The sequence below is a fragment of the Elephantulus edwardii genome, unplaced genomic scaffold (genome assembly GCF_000299155.1).
Source record: "Elephantulus edwardii isolate Elephantulus edwardi_28Jun2011 unplaced genomic scaffold, EleEdw1.0 scaffold00361, whole genome shotgun sequence".
Taxonomy (NCBI): Eukaryota; Metazoa; Chordata; class Mammalia; order Macroscelidea; family Macroscelididae; genus Elephantulus; species Elephantulus edwardii.
In genome coordinates this window covers 1,389,199-1,409,232 of record NW_006400111.1, presented here as the reverse complement: position 1 = coordinate 1,409,232, position 20,034 = coordinate 1,389,199, and positions in this window count along the sequence as shown.

Here is a 20,034-nt window from a genome sequence, read left to right as displayed (position 1 = left end):
GTCTGTTCTGATGACTGTTTCCTGGTCCAAGTATAGATTTTGTATGAGCACAATTAGGTGTTCTGGGATTCCCATTTTCCTCAAGGTTAACCACAATTGGTTGTGATCCACAAAGTCAAATGCCTTTGCATAGTCAATGAGACACAAATAGACATTCCTCTGGAACTCTGCTTTCAGCCAAGATTTGCTTCATATTGGCTATGATGTCATTAGTTCCATGGCCTCTCTCTCTCTCTCTTATTTTTTACTTCTTTTAATTAACTTCCTAAACATATCTCTGGAAACTCGATGAACTTTGAGAAATGACAATAGTTATAAAAAGACTTCAGGCATTTTATTCATAGGATTGCTATGAGTCATGCTCATGTCCACAGCAATCAATAACAACCACAATAAACCCAGTTACACTCCTGGTAATTATTTGGTGAAGTACTGTTCTAACAATTTTTAAATAATTTTCAGCAGGATTTTGCTTGTGTATGATATTAGTGATATTGTTTGATAACTTTCACATGTTTTGGTGACATTTATAGCTTTATAGTTTACTTTTAGGACTGTGGTCTATCTTGTGTTGGGTTTTGTATGTGGCATGAGATGTGGAACCTTTTTATTATTTTTTTTATTTTTCTGACAATAGATAGTCAGTTTTGCCAGTATCACTCATTGCTAATGAGTCATTTTGTTCCCATTGAATGCACATCAACTCTTTGTCAAAGATCACCTGTCCAAAGATAGATACCTTTACTTTTGGGTGCTCATCCCCCAATTTTACCATCATAATTACAAATTTTTGATGAATATAAAATTCATAGTTGGCAATTATCTTGCCTGCATAGTTTCTGCCAAGAAATCAGAGCTTAGTATTTGTGGGTAACTTTTCATTTTTCCTGAGTTGCTCTCAGAATTATTCCTTTGTCCCTGGTTTTGGAAAAATTTTATGATTATATGTTTTGTTGATTTTCATTTGGGGCTAGTCTACTTAAGTTTGTTGAGTTTCTTTAAACACGCATCTTTTGGCCTTTCATCTCATTAGGGAACTATTTTGGTATCACATATATGGTAATTTTCTGTCCTTTTTTTGCGTCTCTTTGTGTTTTGGAACTCTTATCATTTATAAGTTATTCATCTGGATGATATACCTCATTATTTTTAGGCTATCTACATTTGCTATTGTTTTTTCTTTCTGTTTATTCATCTAAAACTCACTCGTTGCTTTTACATCAGAACCCATCAGTGGATGGGTTTTCAGAAGTTGTAAATTGCATATTGTTGCTGATGTTAGATGGATCTTGGCTGAAAGCAGAGAATACCAGAAGAATGTCTATCTGTGTTTCATTGATTATGCAAAGGCATTTGACTGTGTGGATCATAACAAACTGTGGCTGACTCTGAGAAGAATGGGAATCCCAGAACATTTAATTGTGCTAATGCGAAACCTATACTTGGACCAAGAGGCAGTAATCAGAACAGAGCAGGGTAACACTGCATGGTTCAAAATTGGGAAGGGTTTACGCCAGGGATGTGTCCTGTCTCCATACCTTTTCAACATGTATGCAGAGCAGATTATCTGAGAGGCTGGGCTCTATGAGGAGAATTGTGGCATCAGGATTGAAGATCTATTAACAATCTGCGTTATGCAGATGACACAACCCTGCTTGCTGAAACTGAGGAGGACCTCATGCACTTGCTGCGAAGGGTCAAGGACTGCAGCCTTCAGTATGGACTGAGGCTCAATGTCAAGAAGACAAAGATTCTTACCACTGGACCAATTGGTAGCATCAGGATGGATGGCGAAGAGATTGAGATTGTTCACAGCTTCAGTTTGCTTGGCTCCACAGTCAACACTCTTGGCACCAGCAGTCAGGAAATAAAAAATCGTATCGCGATGGGAAAGTCTGCTGTTAGGGACCTCTCTAAAGTACTCAGAAGCAACGGTGTCTCTCTGGAGACTAAGGTGCGCTTGATACAGGCCATGGTCTTTGCAATCGCTTGTTATGCATCAGAGAGTTGGACAATGACTAGGGAAGACAGAAGGAGAGTAGATGCCTTTGAGCTGTGGTGCTGGAGAAGAGTACTGAATGTATCATGGACTGCCAGGAAAACAAACAGATTCATCTTGGAGAGGATTAAACCAAGCTACTCCTTGGAGGCAAGGATTCTGGGGCTTCGTCTGACATACTTTGGACATGTTGCCAGGAGGGACGGGTCCTTGGAGAGGGACATCATGCTTGGGAGGGTGGAGGGACAGCGCAGGAGGGGAAGACCCTCTATGAGATGGATTGATTCAGTGACTGGGGTAATCGGGATGGGTGTGTCAGAAGCAGTGCGGTTGGCGCAGGACAGAGCAGGGTTTAGGGCTGTTGTGCATAGGGTCGCTATGAGTCACAAATGACTGGATGGCACATAACAACAACAACAACAACAAATTGCACAGAAAGAGACTGCTCATCTTTCTCCCATTGAACAGCTGGTGAATTTGAACCACCTGCCCGTAGGTTAACAACATAACTCCTTACTACATCACTAGAGCTCACTGATAATCTGATAGATTAGTATGAGAGATTTGTTTTTTGTCTCATTGATTTTATCTTTTACTGACTCATTCAATGCCTTTGGGCTCCCAATTCATTATCTATTCCTAACACTTTGACACTAAACCTTTGGATTTCTATTTGCTGTTTTTGTGTAATTTAAAATTTTCTATTTATTTTTAAATGTGTTCTTGTATTATTTCTTTGAATTCTTGTAGATTTTTGTCTGTGTTTTCTTTTCTCCTCTCCACTCCCAGAGGTTTCTTCAAACTTCCTTTGAAAGTACCTCAGTAGTATTCTTCTGAATTCCTTAGCAGATATTTCCAATGCCACTTCTTTCTCATGAAGATTTTCTGGATCTACAGTCCAGTCAGTTGTTTGGTCTACTTTGTCTTATTTCTTTGTGTGAACTGAGGTTGTCAGCTCCCTCTTAACTATTGAAATGGTGGTGTATTTATATTTAATTGGTGATTCCATGTTAGTATGTTTTACCTGATTTTTTGTTTGTTTTCTCTTAGTTTATTCCGATATATCTGAGCACATGGGGTCAATGTGCTACTATGCTTGCTTGCTTGTCACTATTCAGATATTTGCTACCTCTCCTGGTAAGTGTGTGTATAGATCTCTGTTCACTGCTCATGTAAAACAGATGAGGAAGAGTTGGGCTGCTATTGCCAACTGTTGATCAGGCAGTACAGGAGTGGGTCGTAGCTCTTGGTCAGTAGAAGGGGCTGCTGGAGGTGTGAGTGTGGTGAAGAAGTGTAAGAACAATTACTATTTCCTGCTAGATTAAAAAAAAAGAACCCTAAACTTCAAAAACATACACGCACACCAAAAACCAAACCCCAAAACCTAAATGAAAAACAATAGCAAGGGAGGGGTGAGCAAAAAAGAAAATATTAAGCAAGAAAAAAGTTCCAAAGAATAGCAGAATGCAAAAGAAATTCTAGAAAATAAACAGCAACACAAAATAAGAGATGGGGGGAGAAAGGAGGAAAACCCAGGTAACAAAACCAAGAAGGTGGGTAGGAAAGAACAAAAATGGGATGGAGCAAAAAGAGGGAAAGAAAAATAGACTATTAAAGAAAATAGGAAAGAGATGAGAAAGTGAAAAATGAAAAAAAAAGACAAAATAAATGAAAAAAAAATAGAGTAGGGAAGAAAACTGAGTGAGCAGGGCGGAGTTCACCTTCCCTTCAAGGAGACTGGGAACAGCGTTCTTGTCCATCAAGAGTGTTCCTGGCATCCAATTAATGAGAGCAAAGCTTATGCAGTGGAGGAAGTCTCTGTCACCACTCATCAGTTGGGTGGGAATAGGAGAGATCAACAACTCTGGTGGTTGTTGTGTGTTGTCAAGCCAGAACCGACTTGTAGCCACCCTCTAGCAGGTTTTTCAGTGGAGGAGATTGTATATCCTTCTCCCATGGAGCAGCTGGTGAATTCGAACCATGTGTCTTTGAGATTGTAGCACAGCTTCTTAACACTAGGCTCCCAGAGCGCCACAATTCACCAGAAGCAGGGGTTATGTAAAAGAGCAGGTCTGTAGCAATCACCAGTTGTGTGGGAATGGGAGATAGCCACAACTCTAGTAAAAGGAGGATTTTACCAATCTAGTCACTAGTCACCAGTAAGGGTGTTCAGTTCTGGGCAATTGGAGCTGGTTACCAGGTTACTGAGCTGATTGGAATGTTGTTTGCAAAAATTCAAAAAATCCTCGCTTTATCAGACACCAGCTGAGGATTTACTACTCTGTCTCTTCTTGGTGTTTTTATGTTTTTCTTTCTAGTCAGTACATAATCCACTTGTTTGTCATTTACTTTTAAATCCAGGTTTCAAGAATTCTTGTTCATATCCGCTTCAATTGATTTCTTGTGTCTTTGATGAAGAGAGAGTAGTTTGTCAAGTCCACCATCTTATTGGAAGTTTCTGTTGCAGACTGAGGGTAAAGTATTTTTATAATTATTAATAATGAGACAGACAACCAAGAATGAGATAGAACAGAGAGCATAAAAACAGGGGGCCAGCAGTTCCCATGACTGAAGGCCTTAAGCCATGCCTCTCTGAGTTATTTTTGTGTACTTAGTCATGTTTGCTCTGAGAATTGGAATCCTCTGGCTAAATAACTTACTTTCTCTTATACCACTTCTCATTCTCCATTTTAAATTTCTGTTAGTGAAAGTTTGCAAAGCATATTGGTTTTTAATGGATTTTGTTTCGTTATATTAATTATGATGTTTGCAATGTAATCACATTTCCCTATGTCCTGTAATTCTCATTTCCATATCCATCTTGCCTGTCTGCCTATATATTTGATGTTATTGCTTGTGTACCTCTCTATGTGTTTGTTCCCTTCTCTTTAGTGGTATTGTGTTGATATCCCCTTGTTGTATATTGTTTTTCCCTTAATCCACCTTAATACATGACTATTCACTAATTTTTATGCTATTTATTAATCTTTACTCCCCTCTCCCTTATTTCTCATTTCTGGGGTTTGAGGTCCCTTAAAAATCCCAGAACAATTTTTTTTCTGCATAAAAAGATTTAATTACCCTTTTATAATAACAAACACAACACATTGCCATTGCGTCAGAATTCACTTATATCTGACCCTCCAGTGGGTTTTCCAGAATTTATATCTCACAGGAAATAGTCTATCTTTCTGTCTTGGAGCAGCTAATGCATTCAGAGGAGCAGAGAGATATGTCCTTTGAGTTACCAGTAACTCCCTACAGATGAGGCTACCAGAAATCTCTTTAAAACAGTAGTTTTAGATAATATTTGTCCTTTTGGGACTTATTTAGTTCACATAGCATAATGTTCTTTAGATTAATTCATATATCTGTTCCTATCATATCTCTTATTTCTTTAACATATGTACCTATTGCTGGATCAAAGGGTAGTTCTACTTTCAAATTTTTAAGGACCTTGTGAAACTGCTTTCCGTAGAAAGTAGGAGGAGAAGGGGGAGGATTTTGTTAAAGAGGCTGTTTTTTCCTCCTGTAGTGGATTTAATCTCTTAAAGATCAGCTGTTTATATGGATTTTCTCCTGAGTTCTCAGTTCTGTCACAGTGGTCTATACAGTTCACTATTCCAGCACCAAGCTGGTTTTGTTGCCATGACTGTGGAGCAAGTGTTGAGACTGCTAAGTGTAAGTCCTCTTGCTTTGTTTCTCTTCTTCAGTGATATTTGGCTTCTCCTTGATCTCTTTCCTTTGCATATAAAGTTTGTGATGGCTTTTCCATCTCGTTGAAGAATGATGATGGGATTTGAATCAGGAACATTTCATTTTATGCATAGCATGAATCACGGACTCTGTATGCGTACTTATTCATTTTCTTAATTGTCTGTTGCTCAATTAAATGCATCTCTATAAGGGCAGGGATGTTTGTCTGCTTTATTTACAGTTGTATCCTGGTAGCTAGCACAGGGCTGGCATGTACCAGCTAAATAAAAATGTGTTGAGTGAATGACTATCCTAACTTTTCCCCGGGCCTGTAATATGATCTCATAATCCAAGAATATTTGAAGTCTGACAAAGAATCTCTGTCAACATGGGGTGGGGAGGTTGTCTCCAGACCTGGAATCTTCCTTCAATCATTTGTCCTTGATTCATATCCACACTAGACATTCTCATTCAGCCTCAAATCCTTTTTACCTTCTTCACTGTCTCCACAATGAAGGCTGATTCTGAAAGTTTTGGAGCTGGTCACATTACGATTCTCTGGAAGGGCCTATATTGTCTCTTGGTGACTAATATCTCTGTGACTCCCTTAATGCCACCCAACGAACCACGTCAGATCCTCAGGTTATATGTTTACACAAGTTAGAATGTCCATAACATTTTTTTTAAACTCAAAAAACCTTTCTCTAACTGACTTAGTACAGAAATTCCTTGTGTTGCAAAAAGAGTTCAAATACAATGTATTCAAATACATCAAGACAGATTTGAGTCAGTAGATCCTGCTCTATTTGATTTCATTCAGCTCTATTGAATGAAACAGTATATGTCATTCATGGGCTCAGAGAATCAAAGCAGCCATAGTTTGGTTTCACTTCTTCACTCCACATTGTACAGAAAAGGAGGGATCAGTGCATCCTGAGTTCTCAAGTATCATAACCTTTTGTTAGCTTTTATTTTGACTTCCCTGGACTGAGTTGGACCATCGCCCATTCTTAAATCATTCTTGTATCTAGAAGAATACTGTGAGGTAATAGACACAAATCTGGATTTCTGAGTCAATCAAAAACATGTAGGATGAGAACTATGATTGGTTTTTAGTAATCAGTTTCTTTTTTCTCTCGAGCTGAGGTTCAGTGCCCTGAGTGGCTCTGGAATGGCAGAGAGAAGGTAGAAAGGATGTTAAGAAGATAATCAGAAAAAAAGAAGATAATCACACCACCTTTATATTATCTAAAAGCATTCTGGACAGTATTCCTAGAGACTCTTATAGCAACATTATTTTAAAAATAACTATGACTAAACAAATAACTGAATGAGTAGAGTCACACCTGTTATGGAAGAAAGCTGTCTGAGGAAATTTAAACAGGCTATAAAGTAACAAATCTCTTAAAGTTTGTTATAACTAAAGCCTTGTGTGTAGAGTAGGGGGCAGTTACAGCTGCAGAGCATTTTTAAATGGTTTACTGACTGCTATTTCTCTGGTAAAATTTCATATGAGTAGTGACTTAGCATTAATAATGCTAGAAGAGGCTATTTCTTGGAAATGTAGATCATGCTTGGAAAGGTGGAGGGTCAGTGAAAGAGAGGAAGACTCCGAAGGAAGTAGATTGACATGGTAACTGCAGCAGTGGGATCAACTGTATCAGATGATGAGGATGGCACAGGATAGGACAGGATTCGAGTCGGCTGTTTATAGAAATCACTAGAAGTCATACATGACTCGACAGCACCTAACAACAACAACAACTTAATCATTATAAATCTTAAATACAGACACATACATACAACCAACTACTACACATATAACCACCACCTGACGGAATGCACAGGAATGAAATTAATCATATCTGCAGAAAGAGATGATGGAGAAGCTCAGAGTCACTAGTCACAATAAGGTCACCGGTGAGACCACTGATTGCTCATATGCAAGTTCAAATTGAAGCAGAAAGAAATATTATTTACAATTCCACAAGTGCCAAAATGTGACCTTGAGCATGTTCTATTTGAATTTGGAAACCATTTCCAGAGTGGATTTGAAGAACTAAACACCAATGACTAGCTGTGGGAGAGATCTAAGACATCACAAATGGAAAAAGCAAAAATTAAAAAAAGTATTTATTCATTTATTTCAATTTATTAAAAAGTAATGGGTGTCAAAAGAGACTCTAAAACTTACTCTTGAACACAGAACAGCTAAAATCAAAGGAAGGAATTAAGATGTGTTGAGCAGTAGATTTCAAAGGGCAGCTTGAGTAGACAAAGCATTATAATGAAATGTACAAAGAACCTGGAGTTAGAAAACCAAAAGGGAAAAACACATTAGAATTTATCAAGCAGGGTAAAAAAACCAAGCCTGAAAATCAAACAAACACAAAAAGATTCAAGCTTGAATTTGAATACAGAAAGATTCTAGTACTGAACGTATTGAAAGACAAAGAATTGAATGATGCAGAAAACATCTTAAAAGGTTGAAATCGTTGCATCAAAAAGAGTTGTTTGTCACTGAGCCATTTTGGGATGTACCATATTACCAGGAACCAATGGTACTGGAGGTACAGCCCAGGCTGCACTGAAAGCATTGGGTGGGGTGGGGGTGGGGTGGGGAGGGGGGAAAAAGACTCTGAGAATTGATGGAATATCATTTGAGGTCTTTCAACAAAGAGATGTAGTCTTAAGTGTGATGCTAACCCATCTATGCTAAGAAATTTTGAAGACCTGGCTGAATGACTGGAAAAGATCCTTATTTTTCACATTTAAAAAAAAGGTGATTCAGCAGAGTATGGAAATTATTAAACAATATCAGAAGACCTTCAAAGAGATGGATTGATTTAGTGACTGGGGCAATGGGGGGTATGTGTGGCAGAGACAATAAGGTTGGCATAGGATAGAGCAGGTTTTATAGCTGTTGTACACAGGGTCGCTATGAGTCACAAGTGACTTGACGGCACATAACAGCAACAACATCAGTAATATCCCTGTGGTAGTAGTTGTACAGACAGGTTTAAGAGCATGATTTAAGTGTATATATTAACTTATTCAAAGATCTAACAGCTCTAGAAGATGAACAGTATGATCGCCAGTGTTTTACAAAGAGGACAAGTAACTTGCCCAAGGACACAGACCAAGTAGGTGGTAGAGCTGCGATCTGAACTCAGTTCCAATCCAGAATGCAGCCCCTTAACTACCATCTCATTCATTGCCTCCCAGGTAAACACCATCATTACCCCCATCTAACAGATTAAAATATTGAGCTCAGGATGGCTAAGTGATTTGCCTAGAGCACCAGAGCTCAGAAGGAGAATCAGAATGCAGGCAGACAGTAGAGACCATGCTTCATTCAGATCATGACACACAATTCTGCTGAGGATTCTATCAGAATAATGACAGTTCTTTATACTTCTCTCTGCATGCACTGGCAGAGAAAGGCTACCCAAGGGTAAAAACCAAAAACGGAACCAAAAAGCTAAACTCATTGCTTTGAATTCAGTTCAGACTCATGGTCGCCCCAGGTGTCACTCAGTAGAATTTCTCCGCAGTGTTTTCTGGGCTGGGGCCTGCCTTCTCTTCCTTCTACTTCTGACTGGGTTCGAATAGCCAACCTTTCAGTTAGTAGCCAAGTTCAAATCATTTATGCCATCCAGAGACTTCATCCAGCTAGGGTAAACCCCCAATTTATTCCTCTCTGTTCCTTTAGCTCTAGAATAGAGATTTAATGTGCTGTGCAAAATCGTGTCAAGTGAATGAATAATTGTCAGTGAAGCTTTCTGATCCAGTGCATGACTGCAATTCAGAGGATTTAGCAATCGTCCTAGCAAACGAGCTGCGAGCGTCTATTTCTTCAGCTGCGGGAAAAAAAACAAAACCTCTGAAAATGAAGAAAGAAAGAAAGAAAATGGGGCATAACAAGGATTCCATGACGTCACCCTCAAGTTAGATGTCTGGCCTAGCAAACAAAGGCTCTTGTGACATGGGCCCTGGCCAGACTGGCCATTCAGTCGGAGCGGGGGAGGCAGTCGAAGCAGCCTGTCCCAGTGCTGGCCTCCACCCCAAGCCTTAGCTCTAGCGTCTCTGCATTTAGCAGGTATTTCATCCAAGGGAAAACCAGGACAGGAAATCACATTGCCATGGAGACCAAAGAGGCCCTTGCAGACACAGGGGAAAATAAACATGTTCTGGTTAGACTTAACCCCCACAAGGCCAGTGTGGCTGCACTTCCTACTTGGAGAGGCCCTTGTTTGCACTAGAAATGTCCACAGTCTCTCCCCAGAGGGTTCTCAGCTCCAGATCACCATGGGTTCCTGGGTCAACTTATCCCAGGGCTGAGGAGAAGCCATTGTCTGGCCAGACCTGAATCCTCCTGAGCTATCTTCACAGCTTGGGAGTTTAATGCCAGGGACAGTAACTAACATTTATGCTGTACTTAGGGAGCTCTGGTGACCTAGTGGTAAGGAATTGTGCCAGCCCTGACTGAGGCATACGGTTCAAATCCATTAGCTGCCAGTCAGATCCGATTTGACGGTACACGCAAGAGGAAAAAAAAATACAATTAGATGTTATACATATGACAACAATCCAAAATAAGAGGTGCATAGTAAAGTGCGCTAGGGGAGTGGGAAGGGAGGGGGAGTGAGGAAATTGTGCAACAATGAATAAAAATGGAAAGGGAAAGAAAGTGACGTGGAGGAGAGGGAAGGAAAAAATATGTAACAATGAATGAATGAAAATCCAATTTTTTCTGTAAACTTTCATTATAATCACAATAAAATATAGTATGTTAATTTTTTTTAAAAAAATCAGGTATAGGGGAGCTCTGGTGGCCTAGTGGCAGGGGGCTGTACTGCAATCCCAGAGGCGCACGGTTCGAATCCATCAGATGCTCTGCTGGAGAAGTGGGGGCAGTCTCCTACTGTGCCAGTCAGATCTGATTTGATGGCACACACACACACATAAAAAAAGAATAAAAAAATACGTTAAAAATCAGGTATAGAAAATCGTACAGAACACAGTTTTGCTCTGATTCTCACACAGTTACTGTAACTTAGAGTCAAATCAACAGAGACAGATTTCTGAGAGTACGTAGGCAACAGAGTCCACACAGAACCCTAGAACACGGGCGTGGAACCTTCAAAACGAGGTGCACAACCTTGGTCGAGTTGACGAATCTCTGAGCCTTAGTTTCTTCATTGAGATGTAAGCGCCTACTTTGAAGCATTGTTGTAATGGTTAAGTTATTTTTACTAAGCACCTACAACGGATTGTTCAAAGGGCTCCCTTGTCTTCTGGCTTTTCCTTGGTTTTGTCCTTCAGAAGGTGGCTGAACAGAGGGAGGTAGGGGTATTCATTCTCCAGATTCCTGCCTACATGCCCCTTTGACATCAGCTATTCTCAGGTCACAGCTCCTACAAAGTGGCCCTCTCCACCATAAACAGCTCAGTTCTCCAAGCGCTGATGATTTATCTTCTATTTCTTGCTGACACCCTGACTGATGCACTTTTCATTTAAACTAATTCCACAAGTATTCCTGGGAGGAGCTCTGGTGGCCTAATGGTAAGAAACTGTTGTGAACCCAAAGGTTCACAGTTCAAATCCACCAGTTGCTCCACAGGAGAAGGGTCGGCAATCTTCTCCTGGGTGATTTACTGCTCTTGAAGATCCACCAGAGGGTCAGCAGTGGGTCAATTCTTACTCAACAGCACATTACTACATTCAATAACATCAATAACAACATTTCTGGAAGTCTCAGTGCAGCCTACCTTATTATAAAAAAAAATGCCAGTCTCTCCCCTTCCTCAATATAATATAGTTTATATCCTTTCAAAGCCCAAACTTAAAGAGACTGCTTATTTTTATGGGTCCTGTAAACGAGTGTTCTTGTCTTTGAAAGGAAGTAGTTCTGTCAGTGTTTTCCCTTTCTTTCTATAGAGACTTCTTTTTTTAGTTCAAATAGGACAAAGATGGGCAAATAAGTTTAATTTGGAAATGACAAACCCATTAACAATAGTGTCAGTACATTTCTATTATGGCTACTGCTTTTATGTATAAGATTCCCTGTACTATTATAGGTGGGATTGTATTGGTGAATGAAAGATTATGATTAGAAGCAATCTAGAGACTAAGGTGCACCTGATCCAGGCCATGGTCTTTGCAATTACTTGTTATGCATCAGAGAGCTGGACAATGACTAAAGATGACAGAAGTAGAATTGATGCCTTTGAGGTGTGGTGCTAGAGAAGAGTCTTGAACATACTATGGACCACCAACAAAACAAATAGATCTGTGTTGGCTATGGTGAAACCAAGTTTCTTCTTGGAGGCTAGTATTTTGAAGCTCTAGCTTTCATATTTTGGGCACGTTATCAGGAGGGACTGATCCTTGGAGAAGAACATCAAGCTTGGAAGGTTGAAGGGACAGCACAGGAAAGGAAGACCATGGATGAGACTGATTAATACAGTAACTAGGGCAGTTGGGGGTAGGTGTATCAGAGTCAGTGAGACAGGCTTAGGAAAAGGAAGACTTCAGAGCTGTTGTATTTAGGGGTCACTATGAGTCCCAGGCAACTCAACAGCACATAACAACAACAACAACAACAACACAATTTCCTTTTTTAAATTGTGATTTTAATGAAAGTTTACAGAAAAGTAGGATTTTCATTCCTTTATTGTTGCATATTTTCCTCTCTACCCCTTCCAAAGTTTACTGAAGAAAAAAAATCATTCGTTGTTACATAATTTCCTCACTCTCCACCCACCCCTCCCTCAGTTCACTTTGCTATGTACCTCTAATTCTGGACTGTTGTCATACTAATAATACCTAATAATATATGCCTTTTAAACAGTTCCTTCCTCTTCACAATTTCAAGTTTAAAATTTAGATGGTTGTTTTTAGGATTCCCTGTCTATGCTACCTGACCATGTGATGGTCGGAGCTATGACTATGGGAATCATTGAGAACACACACACACACACAATGTAAAATATATCATTAATAAATATTTATATTGTTGTTGTTGTTATGTGCTATTGAGGTGCCTGTGACTCATAGTGACCCTATGTACAATAGCTCTAAACCCTGCTCTATCCTGTGCCAATCTTATTGTCTCTGACACACCGACCTCTATTACCCCAGTCACTGACTCAATCCACCTCATAGAGGGTCTTCCTCTCTTGCACTGTCCCTCCACCATACCAAGCACAACTTCACTCTCCAAGGACTGGTCCCTACTTGCAACATGTCCAAAGTATGCCAGGCGAAACTTCAGAATCCTTGTCTCCAAGGAGCAGCCTGGTCTGTTTGTTTTCCTAGCAGTCCATGGTATATTCAATACTCTCCTCCAGCATTAATTCTCCTTGTATCATTCCTAGTCATTGTCCAGCAAGTAACTGATGCACAGCAAGTAATTGTAAAGACTATGGCGTGGATTAGGCACACCTTAGTCTCCAGACTGACATCATTGCTCTTCAGTACTTTGTAGAGGTCTCTGACAGAAGACTTAGCAATTCAATTCATCTTTTAATTTCCTGGATGTTGGTACCAAGAATGTTGATAGTGGAGCCAAACAAACTAAAGCTGTTAACAATCTCAATCTCTTCACTATCTATCGTGATGCTGGCAATCAGCCCAGTGGTGAGAATCTATTTTCTTGATGTTGAACTTCAATACATATTGAAGGTTGTAGTCCTTGATCTTCTGCAGCAAGTGCTTCAGGTGCTCCTCAGTTTCAGCAATCAGGGTTGTGTCATCTGCATAGTGGAGATTGTTGATGAGTCTTCCTCCAATCCTGATGCCACATTTCTCCTCAGAGAGCCCAACCTCCCGGATAGTCTGTTCTGCATATAGGTTGAAAAGGAACAGAGATAGGACATATCCCTGGTATACACCCTTCCTGATTTTGAACCATGCAGTGTTTCCTTGCTCTGTTCTGACAACTGCCTAGTGGTCCAATTATAGGTTTCTCATAAGCACAGTCAAGTGTTCTGGGATTCTCATTCTTCTCAGAGTCAGCCACAGTTTGTTGCGATCCACACTTGCATTGTCAATGAAACACAGACAGACATTCCTCTGGTTCTTCCTGCTTTCAGACAAGATTCATCCAATATTCTACAAAATGGGTGACCTTGGAGGACATTATGCTGAGTGAAGTATCTCAGTCGCAAAAGGATAAATACTGCATAGTGCCACTTTTGTAAAACAGGACTGACATTGGGGTTGGGGGATGATTGTGCACGATGGGACAAATTGTGTATACTGCATTGAACTGTTTAAAAGGGATATATGATTATATATTATTGTGATGACAAGAGTCCAGAACAGAGGCTGCATAGTGGGATGGACTTGGGGGGAAAGGATTTTTTTCTTTTACTTATCAAAGAGAAGAGTGAACTAGGGGGCAAGGGGTGGGCAGGGAGAAAAGTGCAACAATGAATGAATGGAAATCCAAAGTCTCTGTAAACTTTCATTAAAATTAATAATAAAAAAAGAAAGAAATGCTGAGCAAATTAGGCCCCTTTGATTTTCTGACTCCAGCTCTTTGCACATTTCATTATAATACTTTCCTTTGTCTTCCCATGCTGCCGTTTGAAATCTTCTGTTCATCTCCTTAATATCTTGATTCCCCCCACCCTCCTTTGCTCTGGCTTCTCAGCACTCTAGTGCAATATTCTGAGTCTCTTCTGACATCCATCTTTTCTTCCTCCTCTATCTTTGTAATGACCCCCTGCATTCTTCCTGGATGATATTCTTGATCCTCCCACAGGTCATCTAGTATTTGCTCAATAGTGTTCAAGGTCTCACATCTTTCTTTAGATGGTTTTGAAATTCAGGTGGGATAGACTCAAGGTCAAATTTTGATTCCTGTGGCTTTGACTTAATTTTCCTCAGCTTCACCTTGAACTTGCGTATGAGTAATTGGTGGTCTGTTGCACAATCAGCACCTGCCCTAGTTTTCACACCTGATATTGAGCTTCTCCAGCGATTCTTTCCTCAGATATAATTTATTTGATTCCTCTGCAACCATCAGGTAAAATCCATGTGTATAGCCTGCATTTACGTTTCTTATAAAAGGTATTTGCCATGAATAAGTCATTGATTGCACAAAATTCTATCATTCTATCTCTAGCTTCATTTCTGTCAAATGTTTATGTAGGAAAAGAAAGAAAAAAAAACCCCACACCTAGGCAAAGAATTGCTCCTCCTCAAGTTGGTCAGGCTGATGTGATTACAGATGCACTGTCGCTGAGGGCAAAGCCACATGGCAGGTCAGATCAGGAAGAACTCGAACTGCACCTGAGCTGCTACAAATCTCGACAAAGTTAAATCTCTGCTACAGACTTCAGTCTTCCAAAAGTTCAGCTCCAGCAAGCTCTGGTGGTCTAGTGGCAAGAAGGTGTACTGCAATCCTAGAGGTACATGGTTCGAATCCACCAGATTCTCTGTTGGAGAAGGAGAAACAATCTCCTCCTGTACCAATCAGATCTGATTTGACGGTACACACACAAAATAATTAAAAAAAAATTTACAAAAGCCCGGCTTTTTTTTTTAGTTCTAATACAATCCCGCCTCTGATCCTGAATTTTATTAAAATTCCTTGAATCATCCTTATGTTGATGAACTTTGTTCTGCATGGTCTGATGGACGACTTCCTTAGATGGTGGCTTGTTCAGGACAAGCCGTTAAGACCTCAGACGCGACCCTTTTGATAGCTGGGCAGCGTTTCTTTACTGTGCCTTTACTGAACATTTGCCTAGCATGTAGTGTTCAGTGATCATTTTATAAGGGTAAACACAAACTAGAGACACATTGGAAAAACCATTTGCGTGTGGATTAGATACAAGCCCTCAAGCAGAACCTCAAGCTCATTCACTATGTCTTGTCTATATTAATTCACCTCATGAGCAGCATAATGACTTTCTAAGAAATGATACTAGAAATAATCTTTATATATAGTTGTTGTTGTTGTTGTTATGTGTCATTGAGTCGCTTACGACTCATAGCGACCCTGTGTATAAGAGCCCTAAACACAGCTCTATCTTGTGCCAGCCTCGCTGTCTCAAACACACTCATTCCCACCACTCCACTCACAGAATCGATCCATCTCATAGAGGGTCTTCCTCTCCTGCGCCACCCCTCCACTCTGCCAAACATGATGTCCCTCTCCAAGGACCAGTCCCTCCTTGCAACATGCCCAAAGTATGTCAGACGAAACTTCAGAATCCTTGGCTCCAAGGAGCACTCCTGGCTTCATTTCTCCAGGACAAACCTGTTTGTTCTCCTAGCAGTCCATGGTATATTCAAATATAGTATGAATCACAATACTTAGAAGAAAAAAAAAAAAGGAATATTTCCCACATTGAAACAACAGATATCCTGTTGCTCTTTAAGTGGAAAATGCTTTCATTTTCTTTCTTTGACAGATTCCTATCTTATATAGGTTCCAGCTTGTACGAGTTTTACTTTAAAAGCTAAATGCTGAAAACTGTGGTAATATGTTGTCAGATTTAAATCCCGTATCCCTTTTGAATCAGTAATTTATCTTTAGGAGTTCACTAAGGGAACAAGCATACTAATGTGAAAAATGAACTAAGGTCAGTCACATTATTAGTAGTTGATTGGTTAGACAAAATCATGGAAGAGATTTTTGGTTTTGTGCCCACAAAGCTTCAAGAACTTGGCCCCAATCACTGAGCTGTCTTCGAGGACTCAGCTGCCTCCACCTTGAGGCCCCTCGCTTCCCAACTCTCCATCCCCCCTGCCCTCCTTCTCCCGCCACCGCCTTGCACAGGCCGTTTCCACCGAGGAAAAGGAATCATATCGTATGTCCGCTATCCAGAACCTCCACTCTTTCGACCCCTTTGCTGATGCAAGTAAGGGTGATGACCTGCTTCCTGCTGGGACTGAGGATTATATCCATATAAGAATTCAACAGAGAAATGGCAGGAAGACCCTTACAACTGTCCAAGGGATTACTGATGATTACGATAAAAAGAAACTAGTGAAGGCGTTTAAGAAGAAGTTTGCCTGCAATGGTACTGTAATTGAGCATCCAGAATATGGAGAAGTAATTCAGCTACAGGGTGGCCAACGCAAGAACATATTGTTCTTGTAGAGATTGGACTGGCTAAGGACCACCAGCTGAAGGTTCACGGGTTTTAAGTGCTTGTGGCTCACTGAAGCTTAAGTGCAGATTTCCTTGCAATGAGTAGAAAATTTCCCTTCTGTCCCTTGTCACAAGTTTAAAACTTCACAGCTTGTATAATGTAACCATTTGGGGTCCACTTTTAACTTGGACTGGTGTAACACTTTCATGCAATGAACTGAAAAGAGTAAAAAAAAAGCTTCAAGAACTTTTACAATTCCTAATGTTAGAGGAATACACAAGCCTATGCAAGTACCTGTTTTCATGAGGGTTACAGTTTAGCACATTCTTTAGCTGTAACACATGTATAGAAGAGAATGACATGCAACTACACACATACCCGAAAAGGAAAGACGTCCTTAATATATCGTTGTTATCATTGATCGCCATCGAGTGGAGCACGACTCATAGTGACCGAACAAAAGACCTAAAGCTTTTCTATAACTGTCGTCATTTCTCAAAGTTCATAGAGTTTCCAGAGGCATGTTTTTTAGAAAGTGGATGTGGCTCCTGCTTCCAAACCTGTCTTAAACTGGGAGCTCCACCAAACACTGTCCACCATGGGTAACGGTTGTGCCATTTGACACCCGGATGGCACAAGGTTCTGCAGCATAGCAATCCCAGGTTACCTCAGTGTATTGACAGAAGAGTGGCTTAGAAGAACGTTCCTCCAAAATATATTAACAACCAACTTTTAAATACAAAGGCCCTCCCTGAGGTCTTGTTGACTCTAAACAAGGGGCTTAAGTAAAAACAGTCAATAGAGGATGTTGTTGTTGTTATGTGTTGTTGAGTTGCCTGTGCCCTATATTGACCCTATGTAGAGCAGCTCTGAACCCTTCCCTGTCCTGAGTCAGTCTCACTAATTCTGACACACCAATTCTGACCCCATTGCCCCAGTTACTGTATCAATCCATCTCTTCTAGTGGCTTCCTCTCCTGCACTGTCCTGCCACCCTTCCAAGCATGATGACTGTCTCCAAGGATGAGTCTCATCTTAATATAGTGTTGTTGTTGTTGTTAAGTGCGGTCAAGTTGTAGGTGATTCATAGTGACGCTATGAATGAAAGTCCTAGACACCTGTGTGACTTTCATCCTTTCTCCAGGTTCATAGGGTTTTCAGAGGCAAGCCAGTATGGAAGTGGATGCCACTCCTGCTTCCAAGCTTGTTTTAATTGGGAAGCTCCACTAAACACTGTCCACCATGGATAACCATTTTCACATTTGACTCATCAGTGTCACAGTGTTCGGCTTCACAGCAACCACGAGTTACCTCTGTATGGCAAGTGGACATAAATCAAGTTACAGAATGATAAGTGACAAAATACTGCTCAATCCTGTGCTATCCTCATGACTGATGCTGTTCTTTAACTATTATACAGTCACTCCTCTTTTTGACATGCTTTCCAGTTTAGCATGGGAGCTCTGGTGGCCTAGAGGTAAGGAATGGTGCTGCCATTCCAAACGCATGGTGCGAGTCTACCAGCTGCTCTGCGGGTCATCTCCTCCCATGCAATTTACTGCCTCTGAAAATCTGCTGGAAGAGGTTTCAACTTGATAGTAGACAACCACATATAACAACTACATTAGCAAGCATGATGTTTCTCTTAGTTCTGTCTCCTCCTGACTCCTCATGCAAAGGGTGTGAGATGATATCCATTCTCACGTTGAAGGAGCATTCTGACTACACTTCTTCCAAGGCAGATTGGCTTGTTCCTTTGGTAGTCCATTCAAAGCCATCAATTCTTCAGTCTTCCTTATTCACTGTCTACATTTCACATGGGGCAACTCAAAAGATCATGGCTTCTGTCAGATACATCTTAGTCTTCAAAGCATAGTCATAATATTTAAAGCCATATTCTAGGAGCGGAAACTTAAGGAAGAGGAATTAGGACCCTCTCGGGGTGGAAAAAAAAAAGAAGAGAAAAGAATAGTCCAAGGGGCAAGATGGTCTGAGTCTTGAGTTCTGTAGAAGAGAATTGGAAAAAATAGAAATTACCAACTATGTCAGATACAGTCAAGAAACCAAGAGTCTTCATTAATGTTAAAAGGAGATTATTGATAACCGTAGTGGCCTAGTGGGTAGGGAGTCACAATGTTAATCCAAAGATGAAGTCTCTCTGGTGCTTTGAATCCACTAGGAACTCTTTTAGAGAAAGATGGACCATCTCCTTCTGTGCAGTTGACAGGCTATGAAAACCTGCTAGAGGCTCAGCTGTGAGTTGGTTTTGACTTGAAGGCAATAGGTTTGAGTTTTTAATGTAGTGAGAATAGTTTCAGAAGTGGGATATCATTAAGGGAGGGGATGACGAATGCCTGAGAGATGAGGAAGAAGAGACAGTAAATGCAAATGATTCTCTTTTTTTTTCATTTGGTGAAATTTTCTTTGTTTTTTAATAAATAAATACATAAAATTTTCTTTTATATTATTTTGTTTACAAAACTTGTATATATTGTATTTCACACTATCCTTCATCCACATTGTGTTTCATAGAAACATTCTCACTTGTTGTATTTTATCAAATTAATCAGTATTGAACCATGCCTTGTCTTTGCAGATCCTTCTGGATCTTTCTCATATCCTTTATCCACCCCTCCCTCCACCCATCAAATTGTGTGACTCCTTGCTATCCTCACCCCTCTGCTCCTACCCTTTTCCCCCTTGGATCCTCATACATGTTTTACTGTTTCTCTTTCTATTGCTACAATAATGGTCTTATACAGAATTTGTCCTTATGAGACTGAGTGAGTTCACTCAGCATAAAGCTCTTCAGTCCTTCCCAAGTTATGAAGTGATTTTCAAAATCATTGCTCTTGAGTGCTGCATAGCACATTATGTGAGTGTATCACAATTTCTCAATCCATTCAATTGTGGTTGGATATTTGGGCTCTTTGCACGTTCCTGGGATAGTGAATAACAGTGCTACGGACATTGGCGTACAAGTCTCCATTTGTGCCTCAGTTCTAATTTTCTTGGGGTAGAGCAACGGTGTCTCTCTGGAGACTAAGGTGAGCCTGATACAGGCCATGGTCTTTGCAATCACTTGTTATGCATCAGAGAGTTGGACAATGGCTAGGGAGGATAGAAGGAGAATTGATGCCTTTGAGCAGTGGTGCTGGAGAAGAGTATTGAATGTACCATGGACTGCCAAGAAAACAAACAGATTCATCCTGGAGAGGGTTAAACCAGG